Source organism: Mustelus asterias, chromosome 12 (assembly GCF_964213995.1).
Source record: "Mustelus asterias chromosome 12, sMusAst1.hap1.1, whole genome shotgun sequence".
Classification (NCBI taxonomy): Eukaryota; Metazoa; Chordata; class Chondrichthyes; order Carcharhiniformes; family Triakidae; genus Mustelus; species Mustelus asterias.
The window spans coordinates 49,524,062-49,545,302 of record NC_135812.1 but is presented as its reverse complement, the minus strand read 5'-3'; the positions used below and the strand labels follow the sequence as shown (position 1 = coordinate 49,545,302).

The following is a 21,241-nucleotide window of genomic DNA, read 5'->3' as shown; positions in this document are numbered from 1 at the left end:
GGTCTCCTCATGAGCCCACCAGGCACACAGCCTCACTGATGAGCAGTGTTGTACAAAGACCCATACAGAGCAGCTGCCCGTACAGAAGGAGGTGCAGATCAGATTCTTCCTGCCCGTTAGGTTAATGCGCTTGTGAAGAGAGACTGAGCCCTGGCCCACTGTCAGGAAGGGGAGGAAAACAGAAAACGGAAGCAATTGACCGCACTCCCATAAGACCATAGGATCAGAATTATCATAGAAATCATAGAAACCCTACAGTACAGAAAGAGGCCATTCGGCCCATCGAGTCTGCACCGACCACAATCCCACCCAGGCCCTACCCCCATATCCCTACATATTTTACCCACTAATCCCTCTAATCTATGCATCCCAGGACACTAAGGGGCAATTTTTAACCTGGCCAATCAACCTAACCCGCACATCTTTGGACTGTGGGAGGAAACCGGAGCACCCGGAGGAAACCCACGCAGACACGAGGAGAATGTGCAAACTCCACACAGACAGGGACCCAAGCCGGGAATCGAACCCAGGTCCCTGGAGCTGTGAAGCAGCAGTGCTAACCACTGTGCTACCGGGCCTTTCTGCCCATCGAAACTGCTCCACCCATTCAATCATGGCTGATAAGTTTCTCAACCCCATTCACATGCCTTTTCCCCATAAGCTTTGATCCCCTTACCAATCAAGAACTTATCTGTCTCTGTCTTAAATACACTCAATGACCTGGCCTCTACAGCCCTCAGTGCAATGAATTCCAGATTCACCACCCTCTGGTTGAACAAATTCCTCCTCATCGCGGTTGTAAAGGGTCGTCCCTTCAATCTGAGGCTGTGCCCTCGGATCCTAGTGTCTCCTACCAATGGAGACATCTTCCCCATATCCACTCTATCCGGGCCTTTCAGTATTCTATAAGTTTCAATGAGATACTCCCTCATCCTTCCAAACTCCATCGAGCACAGAGCCAAAGTCCTCAAACTTCCTCACAGTTCTGCACAGACCCTCCCGCGTGTGGATAGTTAGCTGGTCTGACAACAGGTTACCCTCAGCCCTGCCACCTCTAGTGGACGACAAGACAGGCAGAATATTCAGCATAGTATGGCAAGAAGGGAAAGCAGGATTTCTTATCATAGAATCATAGAAACACTACAGTGCAGAAAGAGGCCATTTGGCCCATCGAGTCTGCACCGACCACAATCCCACCCAAGCCCTTTCCCTGTATCCCTACATATTTACCCGCTAATCCCTCTAACCTACGCATCTCGGGACACTAAGAGGCAATTTAGCATGGCCAATCAACCTAACCTGCACACCTTTGGACTGTGGGAGGAAACCAGAGCACCCGGAAGAAACCCACGCAGACACGGGGGTTGAATCCTACAGTGCAGGAGGAGGACTTTTGGCCCATCGAGTCTGCATCGACCACAATCCCACCCAGGCCCTATCCCCATAACCCCATGCATTTACCCTAGCTAGTCCCTCTGACACTAAGGGGCAATTTAACATGGCCAATCCACCTAACCCGCACATCTTTCGGGCTGTGGGAGGAAACTGGAGCACCCGGAGGAAACCCACACAGACATGGGGAGAATGTGTAGACTCCACACAGAGAGTGACCCAAGCCAGGAATTGAACCCAGGTCCTTGGCGCTGTGAGGCAGCAGCGCTAACCACTGTGCCACCGTGCTGCCCCCAACACGTCTTCAACACTTAGTCCTAATTTTTAAAAATATTCCTTCCTGGGGATGGGAGTTTCACTGCCGAGGCCAGAATTTTTTTTCCTATCCCTAATTACCCTTTGGGAATTTAAGAATATTGCACACTCAGTTTTATTTGCCCAATTGAAGTTGTGTGATCTCAGTGAGGGCCAAGGGTTCCTTGGTTAGATATTTCAGGTACTGACCACGACACCACACAACCCTGCCACAGCAACCTCTGCAAGACATGCCGGATCATCGACACGGATGCCATCATCTCACGTGAGAACACCATCTAACGGGTACACGGTACCTACTCTTGCAACTCGGCCAACGTTGTCTACCTGATACGCTGCAGGAAAGGATGTCCCGAGGCATGGTACATTGGGGAAACCATGCAGACGCTACGACAACGGATGAATGAACACCGCTCGACAATCACCAGGCAAGACTGTTCTCTTCCTGTGGGGGAGCATTCAGCCTTGGATCTTCAGGTAAGCGTTCTCCAAGGCGGCCTTCACGACACACGACAGCGCAGAGTCGCTGAGCAGAAACTGATAGCCAAGTTCCGCACACGAGGACGGCCTAAACCGGGATGTTGGATTTATGTCACATTATCAGTAACCCCACAGCTTTCCCCCTGATCTTGCAGAATCTCACTAGCTGTTCTGCCTGGAGACAATACACATCTCTTTAACCTGTGTTGAATGCTCCCTCCACCCACATTGTCTGTACCTTTAAGACCTGGCTGGCTGTAGAGATTTGCATTCTAATTAGTATTCTGTAACTTGGTTTCTGTGTCTGTGCACTGTTGGAGAACAGATATCCACTCCATCTGACGAAGGAGCTGTGCTCCGAAAGCTTATGGTATTTGCTACCAAATAAACCTGTTGGACTTTAACCTGGTGTTGAGAGACTTCTTACTGTAGATATTTCAGCACAGCCAGCAGAGATTAACTGAAGCTAGCAGTGCACGGTTTACAGAGAGAGGGAGACCTTTTGCGACTTGCTCCGCCTCTGTTTCCACAGATGCTACGAATGCTCCTCGGCTCAGATTTGCATGTTGCTTCATTGCAAGCCTCAATTTGCATAAAGGCAAAGTCAGGCAGCTGACGAGCCATCTGCATTGTCACCGAGACCCAATGCTTCTCCATTACTTACGGAGATATACTGCCCGACTCTGACCTTCCCCTCTATGGAAAGCCCAGTTTCAGTACCACAAACTGCTCACTGGCACTGAATTCAAATTAATCAAACATTTTCCATTTCCCTCCTCCCACCCCACTTCCCCAAGTTTACATTCAAACAAATGCAATGACTCGAACAAAATATCTTTACAATTCTGATCAAAGACAAACATCCATCTTATTTTTCATTAATTTGCGAACTGATTTGGTTAACAAATCCTTATCCAAAGGGATACTGTCCCAGTTCAAGAGATTTTATTTCAGGCATTATGAGTCATCTTCTAACCAGGTGAATGATCCGATGTGAATGCTCCGGTTTAAAACATCAAGCTCTCTTTACAAGTACCCCAACATTCCCTCTTCTTCCTGCAGTGTCAGGTTACAGAGTTCCCAAATCAAAATGGTTCCACATGGACTGCCCATTGATACAAGCTTGGTGCACCAATGGTAGGTAAGATTTTACAACAAGGGTAACACAAACTCCCCAAGTTTTACCTGGGGACCAGTTTTCAGCTCCATCCAAAGTTTCCCAAAACCTTCCCATGTCCCATTCTGGGCGCCAATCCGCAGTGCTCCAAATAGGTTTGCGTATCTACGATTGGCTAAACTGTGTCGGGGTGGCAAGTGTGAGGGACAAGAATGCCATTGATGAGAAGTTGGGGATGGGACGAAGGGAAATCAGTCCCGTGGTTGGTGAGTGGGGAGGGGGTGGTGGGGTGAAGGGAGATCGCCCCCACGATAGTGCTTATGCGTGCGGGGGTCAAGGGGGATCAGTCCCACAATGGTGCTTGTGCATGTGGGGGTTAAGAGGGATCAGTCCCACAATGGTGCTTGTGCATGTGGGGGTTAAGGGGGATCAGTCCCACAATGGTGCTTGTGCATGTGGGGGTTAAGGGGGATCAGTCCCACAATGGTGCTTGTGCATGTGGGGGTTAAGGGGGATCAGTCCCACAATGGTGCTTGTGCATGTGGGGGTCAAGGGGGATCAGTCCCACAATGGTGCTTGTGCATGTGGGGGTCAAGGGGGATCAGTCCCACGAATGACGGAGGGGAGTGAAGGGAGGTTAAGATAACAGCAGCACTCCTGATTTTCCTGGCTCCATTGGTATTATCTATCTCAATGCTGAAGCTTTTTCAGGTCATTTCTAGGCCATTACTGCATTAGCTGATAGAGATTCCATCCAGTATCTCCTAATTAATATAGATTTTAAATATAGTTTATCATCTGTTTTATTGTTGAATAGATATCAAAAAGAATCCAGCCAGTTTCAGCTGGGTCTCCTTGCTGCCTCACCACCAACCAGTGGCTCCAGGACAGGTAAAGCCCGAGGGCATTACTAAATCAGAGGTCTTACCCACGACTAAAGAGCCAGTGAGAGCCCCGCGTCACCATCTTTCAAGAAGGGCGATTGAATTGACTGCTATCCACACTGAGATGGACAAGGGCAGACCTTCCCCAGAATCAAGAACCCCGAGGCTGGAAATCCCAACCCCCAAAAGCTACCGGCCAGAGGCTGGCAACAACACTGCAGCTGCCAGCGGAGAGTCTGTGCACCCAGCCAAGTTCCAGGATCAAAGATGTGTGGGTCAGGTTGACTGGCCATGTTAAATTGACGCTGGTATCAGGAGGATTAGCAGGGTAAATGGGTGGGGTTATGGGAATAGGACCTGGGCAGACTAGATGGGCCGAATGGCCTCCTTCTGTACTGTGAGGATTCTATGATCCAACCTCCTTTGAAATCATTCATCATTTCCTCTTCCACCACCTTCAAGGGCAACTAGTTCCAGGTCATTGGCATGATGCGTAAAGAGTTCCACCTTGCACTCCCCCTGCATCTCTCATCTGTCCCCTAGTACTTGCACTATCAGCTAATGAGAAGAGCTTTTCAAGTGTGCAGCTCCAACAACACTCAAGAAGCTCGATATCAGCCATGACAAAGCAGTCCACGATTGGCACCCCATCCATAAACATTCACTCCGTCCACCAACAAACAGTAGCAACTTGGTGTACCATCTACAAGATGCACTGCAGGAACACCGACATAGAATCACAGAATCACTACAGTGCAGAAGGAGGCCATTCGGCCCATCGAGTCTGCACCGACCACAATCCTACCCAGACCCTATCCCCATAACCACATGCATTTACCCTAGCTAGTCCCCCTGACACTAAGGGGCAATTTAGCATGGCCAATCCACCTAACCCGCACATCTTTGGAGTGGGGAGGAAACCAGAGCGCCCAGAGGAAACCCATGCAGGCACGGAGAGAACGTGCAGACTCCGCACAAACACACCAAGGCTCCTTTGACAGCACCTTCCAAACCCACGACCACTACCATCTAGAAGAATAAGGGCAGCAGACACATGGGAACACCACCACCTGCAAGTTCTCCTCCAAGACTACACCACATGGTAGACTGCAGTGGTTCAAGAAAGTGGCTTGCTACCACCTTCCTATGGGCAACTAGGGATGGGCAATAAATGCTGGCCTAGCCAGCGAGACACACATCCTGTGAAAGAACAACGTTACGGAATTATTTGAATCTCTGCTCTGTATTCCTATATCCAAACCATTTACCTGGAGCAAAAAATGCAATGGTCCGAGGACTGACCCTTGGTGAGCAGCACTGTCGACCATCCTCCAATCTGAAAAATAACCATTTACTTCAACTTGCTGTTTTTCTGTTTTAGTGACCCCCCTATTCCAGACACCTCAATTTAGTTAACCAGCCTTTTATGTGGCCCTTTGTCAACCACTTTCTTAAAATCCATCTTAAAATCCATCTAGACAACATCCACCATGTTCCATCAACCATGTCTGTTACTTCATCGAAGATTCAATTCTCTTCGTCAAGCACAATCTGCCTTTTACAAATCGCACTGTCTCTCCTTAATTGATTCAAACCTCTCCAAGTGCCTGTTAATGCCTTTTCCTGGATTATGGATTCCAAAACTTTACCCACCACTGAAGAGGAACTCGAGAGGTAGAGGGAACAGCAAACAGAATAAACTGCACAGGATTGGCAGCAAGAACAACAAATCGCCAGACACAAAACTAACCAAAGAGACAAGTTAGAGAACTCCAGGTTGGATATCAGGTTGTGTTGGTTCACCTATCGCAGGTGTGATGGGAAAGTGAGCAGTACCTGTGAGCCAGGGAGAGGACATCAGGGACCCGCACTTCATACCCCAATATCAGTCAGTGCCCATACAGCCAAACTTTGATGCAAGCCAACATTTGCAGCAGTGTAGTGGGGAGATTGGCTGAGAAAGTGCAGAAAGACAGCATGCAAAACACAACTGTACAAGTGTACATCTGAGCAAAAGGAAGATACAGATAAATTGGCTGATGATGTTTGGCCCCCTCAGTTTCATGTTCAGATTAGAATCCATAAAATCCCTACAGTACAGAAGGAGGCCATTCGGCCCATCTAATCTACACCGACCACAATCCAATCCAGGCCCTATTCCCGCAACCCTCATTTACACTGCCAATCCACCTGACACTAGGGTCAATTTAGCATGGCCAATCCCCTAACCCGCACATCTTTGGAGTGTGGGAGTTAACCGGAGCACCCGGAGGAAACCCACACAGACACGAGGAGAATGTGCAAATTCCACATAGGCAGAAGATTGTTGGACGATTCAGATTATTATTATTAATAAGATTGCCTTATCTATAATCCCAAAAATTATTTTGATGTAAGAGCTGTAAAAAAGGCAAGGTGGCTACACCCTTTGTGAAATGAGCAGAAGATGAACGGAGCAGAAACATCCATCATCCTGCCACAAAATGCTGGGTGGAGAAGTTTAGACAGGAGGCCTTTGTCCATTTAATTTTGATTTGATTTGATTTATTATTGTCACATGTATTAGCATACAGTGAAAAGTATTGTTTCTTGTGCGCTATACAGACAAAGCATACCGTTCATAGAGAAGGAAACGAGAGGTGCAGAATGTAGTGTTACAGTCATAGCTAGGGTGTAGAGAAAGATCAGCTTAATGCAAGCTAAGTCCATTCAAAAGTCTGACAGCAGCAGGGAAGACACTGTTCTCGAGTCGGTTGGTACGTGACCTCAGACTTTTGTATCTTTTTCCCGACGGAAGGAGGTGGAAGAGAGAATGTCCGGGGTGCGTGGGGTCCTTAGTTATGCTGGCTGCTTTGCCGAGGCAGCGGGAAGTGTAGACAGAGTCAACGGATGGGAGGCTGGTTTGCGTGATGGATTGGGCTTCATTCATGACCTTTTCTAGTTTCTTGCGATCCTGGGGACAGCAGGAGACATACCAAGCTGTGATACAACCAGAAAGAATGCTTTCTATGGTGCATCTATACAAGTTGGAGAGTCATAACTGACATGCCAAATTTCCTTAGTCTTCTGAGAAAGTAGAGGTATTGGTGGGCTTTTGTAACTATAGTGTCGGTATGGCGGGGGGGGACCAGGACAGGTTGTTCGTGATCTGGACACCTAAAAACTTGAAGCTCTCGACCTTTCTACTTCATCCCCGTTGATGTAGACAGAGCACGTTCTCCTATACACTTCCTGAAGTCGATGATAATCTCCTTCATTTTGTTGACATTGAGTGAGAGATTATTGTTGCTGCACCAGTTCACCAGATTCTCTATCTCATTCCTGTACTCTGTCTTGTCATTGTCTGAGATCTGTCCCACTTGAAAATCGAACTGGAGGGGAATTTGGCCACACAGTCATGGGTGTATAGGAGTATAGCAGGGGGCTGAGAACACAGTCTTGTGGGGCACCGGTGTTGAGGATGATCGTGGAGGTGGTGTTGTTGTTTATTCTTACTGATTGTGGTCAGTGAATTAGGCAGTTCAGGATCCAGTCACAGAGAGAGGAGCCGAGGCCCAGGCCACGGAGTTTGGAGAAGAGTTTCATGGGAATAATAGTGTTGAAGGTTGAGCTGTGGTCAATAAACAGGAGTCTGACATAAGTGGCTTTGTTACCTAGGTGTTCCAGGGTTGAGTGCAGGGCCAGGGAGATGGCATCTGTTGTGGACCTGTTGCGGCGGTAGGCAAACTGTAGTGGATCCAGATAGTCTGCCAGGCTGAAATTGATTCGTGCCATGACTAGCCTTTCGAAGCACTTCATAATGATGGATGTCAGAACCACCGGACGATAGTCATTAAGGCACGCTGCTTGGCTTTTCTTAAGTACCAGGATGATGGCTGTCTTCTTGAAGCAGATAAGGACCTCAGATTGTTGTAAAGAGAGGCTGAAGATGTCTGCGAATACCCCCGCCAGCTGATCCGCACAGGATCTGAGTGCTCGTCCGAGCCAGTTGCTTTCCGTGGGTTGACCTTCAGGAAAGCGGCTCTGATATCTGCAATGGTGACCCCAGACACAGGTTCATCGAGAGCTTCCAGGGTGGAGGGCATGCTCTCACTGATCTCTTGCTCAAAACAGGCATAGAATGCATTGAGCTCAATTTATACGCACATGATATCCTACAGCACTCACCTGCCCGAGTTTAAATGGAGACATAGGGGCAGGAGGGTTGCAGCCAATAGCAAAGGCTAGGCTTAACAGATGGTAAATTTGCTGTACTCAGAAATAGCGCGACTGAATCCTGAGAGGCTTGGCTGTGAGCAGAGCAGGAAACATGTGCTCTAGGCAACATGCAATCATCCACTGCCAGACCTCAAGAGGCAAGTTGCTGGTTAAAGTCATTAAGAGAAGAGGTATCAGATAATGAAAGCACTGACTGTGCAAAGGCCTCATCCCATTGGCTCTTGAAATTTGCAATTCAAAACCATTCAACTTTTTTTTGGGTTGGATGTGCTTGTCAAGATTAGCGATGTCACTGCAGAGGAATGCAGCACTTTGCTTTCCCATTTTGTCTCAGTTTACAATGGTAGCCTTCCAGCTTGTAAAACAATGGCCTGTGCCATGGTGGTCAACTCTTGTTAGATATCGCCCTGTGCAGCTCAGAAGCCCCACTCTGGCATGGCAGTCTCTGCTGCATTTACTGCATGGGAAGGCAGTGGGCTAAGAAGGTACACGTTTCACCAGCCTCTGCTTTCTCTGGACCCTCTTCTGGGCCAGCTGAGCTTTTTGTTTCTGCTCACCTCTTTCCAAAGCTCCTCCACCCAATCAGGCCTCAGAGGTCATGGCTGTCGCTGTCAATATCCACTGTCTTCATATTTTGCTCACAGGTTTTCTTATTGTGGATGCCCAGAAGGTGGTGACCCAGCGGCCAGTTCACCACACTGAAGATCATTGGGTATATGGCCATCATCCATCTGATTCAGCACAGCTGTCATTAGCTTGTCCTGCTAATAGATGCCAAGGATGTCTGAGGCAACAAAGTTAGAAAATATTTGACTTTTCTCCTGCCTAGTACATGTTGTCCAGGTCTCACCACTGCAGAGGAGTGCATCGAGGAATCAGTCTCGGTAGACTGGTAGTTTGGTGTTCTCAGTCAGATGACTGTTATTTCACATTCTCTTACTCAGCTTGGACATAACAGCTGCAGTTTTAGCGATGTGTGTGTTGATTTCAGCATCGTGACAGATTGCTGGTGATTGTAGGGTTGAGATATGTGAAGCTATCAACAATCGCCGGCGTCACATGGTCAATGCTGATAGATGACACTATGGCAACATTCTAGACAATGACATTTATCTTCCTGATGCTGAAGGTCAAACTAAACTCTATACAGGTGTGAGAGAGTTTCTCCATTTGCCACTGAAGGTCTTCCACAGTGCAGAATGCTAATAAGACATTTTCTTCATGGAGCAACTCTCTGATCAGGCAATGTCATCAAATATTGCCAGGAAACTACCTAGTCAGCTAACCAGGAGGATCCCACAACTCTTCCCAGCAATATTCTTTAGCCCCAAACTCATATCGACATTAATAGCTCAGCAGCGACTATAGCCTCAATTCCACTGAAAGACTTGCATTTATATAGCACCTTTCATGGCCCCAGGATGTCCCAAAGAACAACTGAGACTTGTGTAGTCACAGGAAACACAACAATGTCCCACAAACTGAAATGTGATGATAACCAGACATTTCGGCAATGTTGGTTTAGGATTAAATATTGGCCAAGGCAGCAGAGAGAACTCCCCCCGCTGTTCTTCAAATAGTGCCATGGAATTGCGTAAGTCAACTTGAAAGGACAGACGGGGTCTGGGTTAGACATCTCATCCAAAAGGCAGTCCAGCTGCCCGTGTGGCACTCATTCAGCGCTGGCCTGGAGTGCTGAGATCACAGGATGCAGTCACAATATTCTGACTCAAGAGGTGAGAGAGAGCTCTCAGCCTAACACATTGTTCATAGAATCCCTACAGTGCAGGAGGCCATTCAGCCCATTGAGTTTGCACCAACCACAATCCCACCCAGGCCCTATTCCCGTAACCCCACATTTCACCCTGCTAATCCCCCTGACATCAAGGGACAATTTAGCATGGCCAATCAACCTAACCCACACATCTTTGGACTGTGGGAGGAAACCAGAGCACCCGGAGGAAACCCAAGCAGACACGGGGAGAACGTGCAGACTCCACACAGACAGTGACCCGAGACCGGAATTGAACCTGGGTCCCTGGCACTGTGAGGCAGCAGTGCTAACCACTGTGCCACAGTGTTGGAACATCTGGATTATTTACTCTGCCCATCAGGTTCTGGCCAGGCTCATTTCACACACAATCCTCAGACTACGAGAGATTCATTCCATTGCTCAACAGGATCAGGCAGCAGAGCTGAAGGCACAGTGTGATATTCACTCCTCCTCTAAAACAGTCTGATAATCAAATCACAAATGAGTCAAACTCCACGCTGTAGGGGAGCAGTGCTCCGCATTTAGCTTCAAATCTGTAAAACCTCTCCTCGCAACCTAACCCTTAAGCCCCAAAATTACTGGGGTGGATGTGCACTGCACCTCTCTAATATGAGTATATCCTGCCCAAAATGCGATGCTCAAAACCTTACAGTGCTCGAGCTGGAGTCTGGTTGAGATTCTATACAACCGAAGAGTTGGTTCTTTAATGGGATGTGGACATCACTGGCTTGGGGGGGGGGGAAGAAGAGAGAGAGAAAGAGAGAGAGAAAGAGCAGCATTATTGCCCTTGAACTGAGTGGCTTGCTAGGCCATTTCAGAGGGCAGTTAAGTGTCAACCACATTGCTGTGGGTCAGGAGTCACATGTAGGTCAGACCGGGTAAGGGCAGTAGATTTCCTTCCCTAAAGGACATTAGTGAACCAGATGGGTTTTTACAACCGTTGATGATAGTCTCACGGTTGGCATCACTGAAACCAGTTTTATTTTCCAGATTTATTGACAGATTTCAAATTTCACCAGCTGCCATGGTGGGATTTGAACCTATGTCCCCACAGCATTGATGTGGAGATGCCGGCGTTGGACTGGGGTAAACACAGTAAGAAGTTTAACAACACCAGGTTAAAGCATTACCAGTCCAATGACATTAAAACAATGTGGCCAACTCAGACTCCCCGTAAAACATTTCCTCTTATCTGTATTCCAATCACTTTGGGACATTAGCCAGCCTTCATTGTTTTGTGCGTGCACTAGTTTGCACTGATGTGTAAACATGGACATTCAAATCCCCACGATTCTCCACAGCTATCAATCTCTCCGCATTTGTAAAATATTCCAATTTTCTTTTTCTTGGACCCAAACTGGGTGACCTCACATTTCTCCCACAATGAAATCCATCGTTACAGTTTTGCCCATTCACTCCAGGCACATCCTTCACCCAGATCTTTCCCCAACTCCCAGTCAATGCCAAATCCTGGCACTGGTCTCCAATCCAGGACAGGGTGTCACAGAGCACAGTGGTTAGCACTGCTGCCTCACAATGCCAGGGACCCTGGGTTCAATTCCAGCCTTGGGTCACTGTCTGTGTGGAGTTTGCACATTCTTCCCGTGTCTGCGTGGGTTTCCTCTGGGTGCTCCAGTTTCCTCTCGCACTCCAAAGATGTGCAAGTTAGGGGAACTGACCATACTCAATTGCCCCTTAATGCCTCAAGATGTGTAGGTTAGGGGGATTACCAGGGTAAATATGTGGGGTTACAAGGATAGGGCCTGGGTGGGATGCTGAGTCAGTGCAGACTTGATGGGCTGAATGGCCTCCTTCTGCATTGTAGGGATTCTGTGGTTCTGTGACAGAATAAGGTGATGACAACCACAGGTGTTGGGAGATTGGAAAAACAGTGCTGGAAATGTTCAACAGGTCAGGCAGCGTGAAATCGGAGCAAGGCAATTGGAAGGTTAATATTTTCCCTCTCTCTCTGATTGCTGCCTGAACTGCTGAATGTTTGCAGCACTTTGTTCCTATTCCAGCTGGATAGACACAAGGGCAAGATTTCAATTCAGCATCAAACAGTTGGAAGGAGAGCTGTTTTTTAGTGGCAGCATTTTGAGGAGCAGAACCATTAGAAACACTTTGACGGAGATCATGGAGGGAGAGAGGAGGTATAACTAGCTGCTCTCTGATGAGGGAGGTGTGTGTTTTGGTTGGCGGGGCGGGGTGGAGGGGGCATGGAAAAATTGTTTCCTCTTCAGGGTGGGTCAGTTCAGAACAAGGGGGAATCAATACAAAATAGTCAAATAAAGAATTACAAAGGGAGTGGTGAGAATGTGGATTTCAGTATCAGGCAGAGTGACTGAAGCAAATTGTATTCATGTATTTAAAGGGAGGCTTGAAGGAGAGAGAGAGAGAGTGGGAGATGAAGACAGGATGGAAGACATCATTAGAGTGGGAGCTTGGTACAGGATGTAAACTTCAGTGTTCAGCAGCTGGGCTGAATGGCCTGCCTTTGTGCTGTAGATTCTTGTGTAATTCCACATAAAAGCCTTGTGAGGATGGCCCTCGCCTCCAACTGGATCTACTAATTATTACAGAGCCAGTGCATTGAGATGGGGGTGAGGTCACGTACCCACAGTGAGACAGAGTGAGATAAGCTGCAATAAGGCAAAGTAGGACAGGATGGAGTGGAGCAAGGTGGGGCAGTTTTTTTGACTTCATTCGTGGGACATGGGCGTCACTGGCTATTTATTGCCCATCCCTAGTTGCCCTTGGAGGGCAATTGAGAGTCAATCACATTGCTGTGGCTCTGGAATTCGTAGGCCAGACCAGGTAAGGACGGCAGATTTCCTTCCCTAAAGGACATCAGTGAACCAGATGGGGCAAGGCAAGGCGAGGTGAAATGAGTGGAAACAAGACCAGGTTGGGTAGGGCTAAGTAAGGGGGTAGGGACAAGGCGAGGTGGGGTAGCAGACTCGGCAGTGCATCCCCTGCCAACTTTGAGAGATAATTTGTCTTTTTTGGTAAAAGGTCTTGAACAAATCACGTAAATGTCACCTTCAGGCAAACCTCACTCTGCAGTGTCGGAGCAAAAACAATAACAGCTACCTAAAAGTTAGTGACCCCTGTTGCAGGTAAGGAAACTTGGCATGTCAGCTACAACTCTCACCAACCTTTACAGATGCACCATAGAAAGCATTCTTTCTGGTTGTATCACAGCTTGGTATGGTTCCTGCTCTGTCCAAGACCACAAGAAACGACAAAGGGTCATGAATGAAGCCCAGTCCATCACGCAAACCAACCTCCCATCCATTGACTCTGTCTACACTTCCCGCTGCCTCGGGAAAGCAGCCAGCATAATTAAGGACCCCACAGACTCCGGACATTCTCTCTTCCACCTTCTTCCGTCGGTAAAAAGATACAAAAGTCTGAGGTCACGGATCAACCGACTCAAGAAAAGCTTCCTCCAGGCTGCCATCAGACTTTTGATTGGACCTACCGCGCACTAAGTTGATCTTTCTCTGAACCCTAGCTATGACTGTAACACTACATTCTGCACTCTCTCCTTTCCTTCTCTATGAACGGTATGCTTTGTCTGAATAGCACGCAAGAAACAATGCTTTTCACTGTGACAATAATAAGTCAAATCAAAAAAATGTCTCCTCTGCATGGCTCACTCATAGCACTAGCACTAAAAATTAATACAACTATACAAAACTGCAAGCCATTGTACTAATGAAGGTTGGTGCCGTTGCTTTATTTGGTAAGCTCTCCTATATTGAGCTTGGCAAATGCACCGTCTAATGTGGCAGTGACCAATACAGACCACCTAATTTCTGAGCCCTACCAATTTGCCTCAATGCCACGCCACCCCCAGCCTGCCGAGGTTCAGGAATTTAAATTATCCGACCAGAACCCTCTGATCTTCTGCAGCCCACCCAAGGTTCCCCTCCCCTTCCATTGCAAGATAGGAACGCTGCACACAATAAAACAGCCCTCACACTGCAGTGTCCGACTTTGAAGTCAAAGCATTATTGAGACAGAGTAAATGAGGATTGACTGTTCTGCTGCTAAATAATGGCTCTTTGGAACAGGGTCAAAGATAATTATTCTTGTGTGTCTTAAAACCTAATTGAAAGAGAGAACAGTTTCAAATGTTTTTATTGCAACATTAAATTTTCAGACTCTGGAAGATGAGATTTTAGAATTTGAACAAAAGGGGATATATCTGGAGCAAAAAGGTAGAGGGGATCTGTCACACAAAGTTGCCTATCGGTCTCCATGGGAACCAGTGAATTTCAAGCTGTGTTATAGTCGGGCACCAGAGCAGGAAGCAAATAACTGTTAATAAAAGTCAAAGCACTGGAAAGCAGCAAGGCCTGTGCTTCCTGATTGAACATTAAAATTCAGTGGCATCAAAAAGACATCCATATCCATGACCCTTCACAACCAATCACATCACAGGACAGCACAGCACAGCACAGCACTCATTCAGTGATGGTATGTCAACAATGACAACTCAAGTTAAATGGAACAGTAAGTTAGCAATAGGGGAGTTTCAAAAAAGTAGAAGATGCCGGAAAAGCTCAGTAGGTCTGGCAGCATCTGTGGAAGCCATGATGTGGAGCTGCCAGCTTTGGACTGGGGTGGGCATAGTAAGAAGCTAAAGTCCAACAGATTTATTTGGAATCACGAGCTTTCGGAGCGCTGCTCCTTCCTCAGGTGAGTGCCCCTTACCTGACGAAGAAGCAGCGCTCTGAAAGCTCATGATGCCAAATAAAGCTGTTGGACTTTAACCTGATGTTGAGAGACTTTTATAACATCTGTGGAGCGAGGATCAGGAGTTAATGTTTCGAGTCCGTGTGACTCTTCCTCAGAGCTTCAGTGCTATTCGATTCCACTTCAACTACTGCCTTCAACTTGTTTCTAATTCATCTCGTAACTTCAGTGAAAAAAATACCTGAAGAATGATCAGTTACAGCTTATGGGACAGACTGCAAGCTGACTGCGCTCAGTCAGACAAGTCACCTCGGAGAGAGAAAATGTATGTGTAATAAAGTCAAAAATGCCATTTTTGTTTCCTCCACATCACAAAAGGAATTCCCAGTTTGAACGTTTGAAGTGTGAATCCCAGCATTTTGTTAATTCTATGAAGCAGTAACGCAACAGAATTCTCAACTTCAAAATGCAACATTAAGCATTGAAATGGTAACTGGGGCGAGCAGAAGATTGGAAGCTACTTTGATGGATTTACTGTTATTAAATGAGTTTGGTACAGTGCAGCACTCAAACTGCAATTCTTAGGTCTTGTGCACAATGTTTAGCATGACCAAGTTCAGAAATGGAATTTTAAAATCCGCTAATTTGTGGGCAGAGGAACCTCCTCTCCCCAAACCTACACATCTTTGGACACTAAGGGGCAATTTAGCATAGCCAGTGGCCAATCCACCTAACCCGCACATCTTTGCAGATAGCACAGGTGACTAAAAGATTAGCCAAGAGATAGATTTAAAGGAACACCTTAATTGGTAGAAAGCGTTAGGGAGGGAATTCCAGACTGGCAGCAAAGGAAACCAGGGATAGGCAAGAGGCAAGAATTGGATGAGGGCAGATAAATTGGAGCGTTACAGGTCTGGGGAGGCCAAGAATGGATTTTTTTAAAAACTCCATTATTAAAGTTACAAAGCCAAGGCTGCTTTAGTGACTGGAATTTGTGTTGGGATTTGTGTTGGGCCCCCAATTATTCGTCATTTATATAAATAGGATTGATGACTATGTGGGGGGTAGGATTAGTAAGTTTGCAGATGACACAAAGATTGGCTGAGTGGTTAATAGTGAGGCTACAAGAAGATATAGATGGGATGGTCAGAAGGGCAGGTAAGTGGCAGATGGAACTTAAGCCTGAAAAATGTGGTGATATACTTTGGAAGGAGTCATTTGACAAGGAAGTATTCAATGAGTGGGAAGACACTAGGAAGTTCTGTGGAACAAGTGGGCATTGGCATGTTGGTCCATAGATTTCTGAAGGTGGAAGGGCATGTTAGAAGGGTGGTGAATGGAGGCATAGATTACAAAAGCAGGGAAATCATGTTGGAGTTGTATAGAACTTTGGTGGGACCACAGCTAGAGTGCAGAACTGTGTGCAGTTCTGGTCACCACATTATAGGAAGGATGTGATTGCACTGGAGGGGGTGCAGAGAAGACTGAGGGGTGACCTGACCAAGGGCGGCACGGTAGCACAGTGGTTAGCACTGCTGCTTCACAGCTCCAGGGTCCCGGGTTCGATTCCCGGCTCGGGTCACTGTCTGTGTGGAGTTTGCACATTCTCCTCGTGTCTGCATGGGTTTCCTCCGGGTGCTCCGGTTTCCTCCCACAGTCCAAAGATGTGCGGGTTAGGTTGATTGGCCAGGTTAAAAATTGCCCCTTAGAGTCCTGAGATGCGTAGGTTAGAGGGATTAGTGGATAAATATGTGGGGGTAGGGCCTGGGTGGGATTGTGGTCGGTGCAGACTCGATGGGCCGAATGGCCTCCTTCTGCACTGTAGGGTTTCTATGATTCTATGATTCTAGGTGTACAAGATTATAAGGGACATGGACAGGGTGGGTAAGGAGCAGCTATTCGAATGGTCAGTAATGAGGGGACATAGGTTCAAAGCGAAGGGCAGAAGGTTTAGGGGGGGGGGGGGGATGAGAGGAAAAGCCTTTTTACCCAGAGGGTAGTGACAGTCTGGAATGTACTGCCTGGGAGGGTGAAAGAGGCAGGTTGCTTCACATTCTTTAAAAAGTACCTGGGTGAGTACTTGGCACATCATTGCATTCGGGGCTATGGGCCCAGTGCTGGCAGATGGGATTAGGTGGAGTTCAGTGTTTTTAATGTGTCAGCGCAGGCTCGATGGGCTGAAGGGCCTCTTCTGCACTGTATGATTCTATGATTCAAAGCTCAGAATGAACTGGGCAAACCCAGATCCATTCCTTGCCTGCTCCAAAAACCAATTGAATTCAATTCAAAAGTCTCCATAAGGGAGACAAACAAGACCCAAGCTGACAAGATGAGGGATTGCATCCCATCCTGGGCTTGATCTGATGCTTGATCTTAGCCAAAAGGCCGAGAAGCCATTTGGTAACAAAGACTGCAGCTGTTGAGGGGTGAAAAATGGTCAGTTTACAAGCCAACAACTTTTTTCTTTTAACCTCTTATTGCACAGTGCCTAATCAATTCAAAGAATCATAGAATCCTACAGGGCAGAAGGAGGCCATTCAGCCCATCGAGTCTGCACCGACCACAATCCCACACAGGCCCTATCCCCATAACCCCACGTATTTACCCTAGCTAGTCCCCTTGACACTAAGGGGCAATTTATCATGGCCAATCTACCTAACCCGCACATCTTTGGAGTGTGGGAGGAAATCGGAGCACCCGGAGGAAACCCACGCAGACATGGGGAGAATGTGCAAACTCCACATGGACAGTAACCCACGCCGGGAATCGAACACAGGTCCCTAGTGCTGTGAGACAGCAGTGCTAACCACTGTGCCACCATGCCGCCCATTAAATACTTAATTCATCAGCAATTGAATTTGGGACATCAAGAAAAAAAGATTTGGAGCAGATGTTTTAAATTTGCTCTCAATTTCATGGGAAGTGCAAGGAAAGGGAGTGTGCGCGCGCTGGCTCAGGGTGCACGTGAGGACAGTGAGCCAACCACCTCTGACCTGCATTAGTTAAACACATCTTCGGATCCCCTCTCAGCATCCTAACAGCATTTAGGTTGATTCTGTTTCTTCTTCAAAATGGCCAATTCTCCAGCTCAAGAAAGCCAGGTTAAAAGGTGGCTGAAGTGGAACTGAGTTCTTGACTGGACAACCAGCAAATCTCCCTCAGCCACTCAACTGCAACTTGGACCTTGAGGTCAGTGAGCTGAGGCCAACTATTCTCAGACAGGACACTTATCCACCATGCAGACAGCTCAGCGGCTACAGCTTTGAGACTCTTTCGAACCAGCTGAAACCATCTGTATGGCTTGCTCTGCTCTCTCCTCAGACCATCTAACAGATTCACTCAGTTTGCAAGTTCAGAGCTGAGCTTTACATTGCTGTTCTAGCCAGGATAATAAACACACTTCACAATGACATCAAACGCTGCTTCTGATTTCAGTCCTGTCATTTGGAAAACAAAGGGAAATGACGGAGAAAGCACAAAACCCCCAACAATTCCGTTTACATCCAGCGACAAGTGTGTCACACAAGGGTTCCTTCTTTCTCATGAATCTCTGGAAAAAATTCTCATAACCCCAGAGGAGCCCTTTCTAGGATCATGTCCTTTGTGTTTAACTTGAAGTTGAATTTCTGTATTAACTCTTTCGTAACAAGATAAAAGAGATGATGTCACTGGGCCAGGAATCCAGAGGTGACGTGGGTCCAAGTCCCACCATGGCAGCTGGTGGAATTTAAATTTAATGAATAAAATCTGGAATTGAAAATTAGTCTCAGTAATGACGACTATCGATTGTCGTTTAAATAAACCCATCTAGTTCACAAATACCCTCTAGGTGAGAAATTCACAGTCTGGTCTAATGATCCACAGCAAACTGCCCTCTGAAATGGCCTAACAAACTATTCAGATCAACTGCAATTAGGGATGGGCAACTAATGCTGGCCTTGTTAGTAACACCCCCATCGCAAAGAATAATGAAACAGACACCATTCTAGGATCTGACCTATATGTCATATTTAAGTTTAAGTTTTTTAAGTTTATTTATGTGTGTCAGAAGAAGGCTTATATTACAGCGAGCTTTGACAAAGGGTCACCTGGACTCAAAACATCAGCTCTTTTCTCTCCTTACAGATGCTGCCAGACCTGCTGAGATTTTCCAGCATTTTCTCTTTTGGTTTACATTAAAACTGCAATGAAGTTACTGTGAAAATCCCACATAGTCGCCACATTCCAGCACCTGTTCGGGTACACTGAGGGAGAACTTAGCATGGCCGATGCACTTAACCAGCACATCTTTCGGTCTGTGGGAGGAAACCGGAGCACCCGGAGGAAATCCACGCAGATACAGGGAGAACGTGCAGACTCTGCACAGAAGAGACCCAAGCCAGGAATTGAACCCAGGTCCCTGCCGCTGTGAGGTAGCAGTGCTAACCACTATGCCAGTGATCAGTGACTAGCCTTTTAATTGATTACTGATTTACTATTGCAGAATCTTCTGGATAACAAAGATAGCAGGAGGTTTATATAGCAGCGGCTCACAACGTTGCAATCTCCTAAAACGCTCAAAGGATTGGTTTTTGAAATGTCAATGTAGTTTTGTAGGCATCTGATTTATCCATGCCAAGCTCCCATGCAAATAACAAATGAACCATCAGATCATTGTTCTTTCACATAAAATGGAATGTTGGCCAAGGCACCAGGAAAGCTTCAAGCAATGCAGGGCGTGTTCTATTTTAATCCACCTGGGCAGGTAGGCCTGGCCTCAGCTTGTTCTGTGGCTCAACATAGGCAATTAAAGGACCCTCCCATTTGATGTTTCTATCCCACCCCTACCAATGCAGCACTCCCTACAGTGACCAGCTACTGGATTGATGGATCCTTCATATATACAATTCCATCTACTGCATTCACACGATTATAGCCTCATGGTCTCAAAATACTTAGACATCTGTTTACGAAACATAGCAGCATGTTGGGTAAATGTGGTGACGACTGTTTGTTCATGTGGAGGGTCAACACAAACAGGACCACACAGGCCGTGTCCATGCTGTAACTGTGGTGTAATTGTGTGTGTGGGGCCTGGACAGAATCACTCCGAGGGGGCCAAGGGGTTCCTCAAAGGAATTTGAAGTTAAGGGAAATGATTGTGAACTCCATCCAGTCAAGTTATCCAATTCCCTTTTGAAGGTTCCAGTTGAATCTGCTTCCTCTACACTTTCAAGCAATATATTCCAGATGCAGCAACCTAGGATTCAGAGTTGCCAACTGTAATTAACTATATTCCTGGAGGTTGATACGACCAGTTCCCACACTCCAGCCATTAATCGACCAACACATCCATCGTTGTGATGTACTGCCTTCTTACACTAATTGGAAAGCATAAAGACTCATTACCCAATTGGATGATGCTTGACTGTCAGCCAATTAGCCTTTAACCCCATTTTGAATGTTTTCATATCTGGTGAAGAGAAATGTTCAAAGAAATGACAACTAAACAATATTTTTTAAGGTCTGGATGATTTTTCTCCAGGTTTGCAGCATCCTGGAGTTTGATCTTCAATTCCTGGAGAATCCAGGCCCATCCTTGGGGTGGCACGGTGGCATAGTGGTTAGCACTGCTGCCTCACAGCGCCAGGGACCTAAGTTCGATTCTCAGTTTGGGTCACTGTGTGGGGACCGGGTTTGCTCCGGGTGCTCCAGTTTCCTCCCACAGTCCAACAATGTGAAGGTTAGGTGGATTGGCCATGCTAAATTAACCTTTAGTGCCCCGGGATGTGATAGGTTAGAGGGTATCTGAGCAAGGATAGGACCCGGGTGGGATTGTTGTCGGTGCAGACTCGATGGGCCGAATGGCTTCTTCTGCACTGTAGGGATTCTATGACGATTGGCAAACCATGCTCACCCTACTAAGATTGGGTTCTGAAGGAAATTCAGGTCAAGATTCTGAAAGGTATAGAGAGGCTTGTGCTAGTGGATAATCTTAGATATAGAGAGGCCGGCGTAGAGAAACAGATATAGAGAGAGGTCTATTTAAATAGAAGTCTAACAGGTTTATTTGGAATCACGAGCTTTCGGAGCGCTGCTCCTTCATCAGGTGAGTCACCTGATGAAGGAGCAGCACTCCGAAAGCTCGTGATTCCAAATAAACCTGTTGGGCTTTAACCTGGTGTTGTGAGACTTCTTATTGCGCCCATCCCAATGCCAGCATCTCCACATCATGTGTAAATAGAGAAACTGAGATATGGAGAGGCCTGTGTAGGTAGTGAACATGAGATATGGAAAAGCCTGAGAGAGTACGGAATCTGACAAGCTTTTCCAACGCTATTAAGAAAGAAATTACAGCTGAATGATGAGATGTCAGGC

General features: G+C 46.9%; 1 protein-coding gene across 1 annotated transcript in view; it reads right to left on the bottom strand.

Annotated features, from left to right (window-relative positions):
* Positions 1–21,241, bottom strand: part of atp2a3 (ATPase sarcoplasmic/endoplasmic reticulum Ca2+ transporting 3) — a 183,954-nt gene that overhangs the window by 162,377 nt on the left and 336 nt on the right. The window lies entirely within an intron of this gene.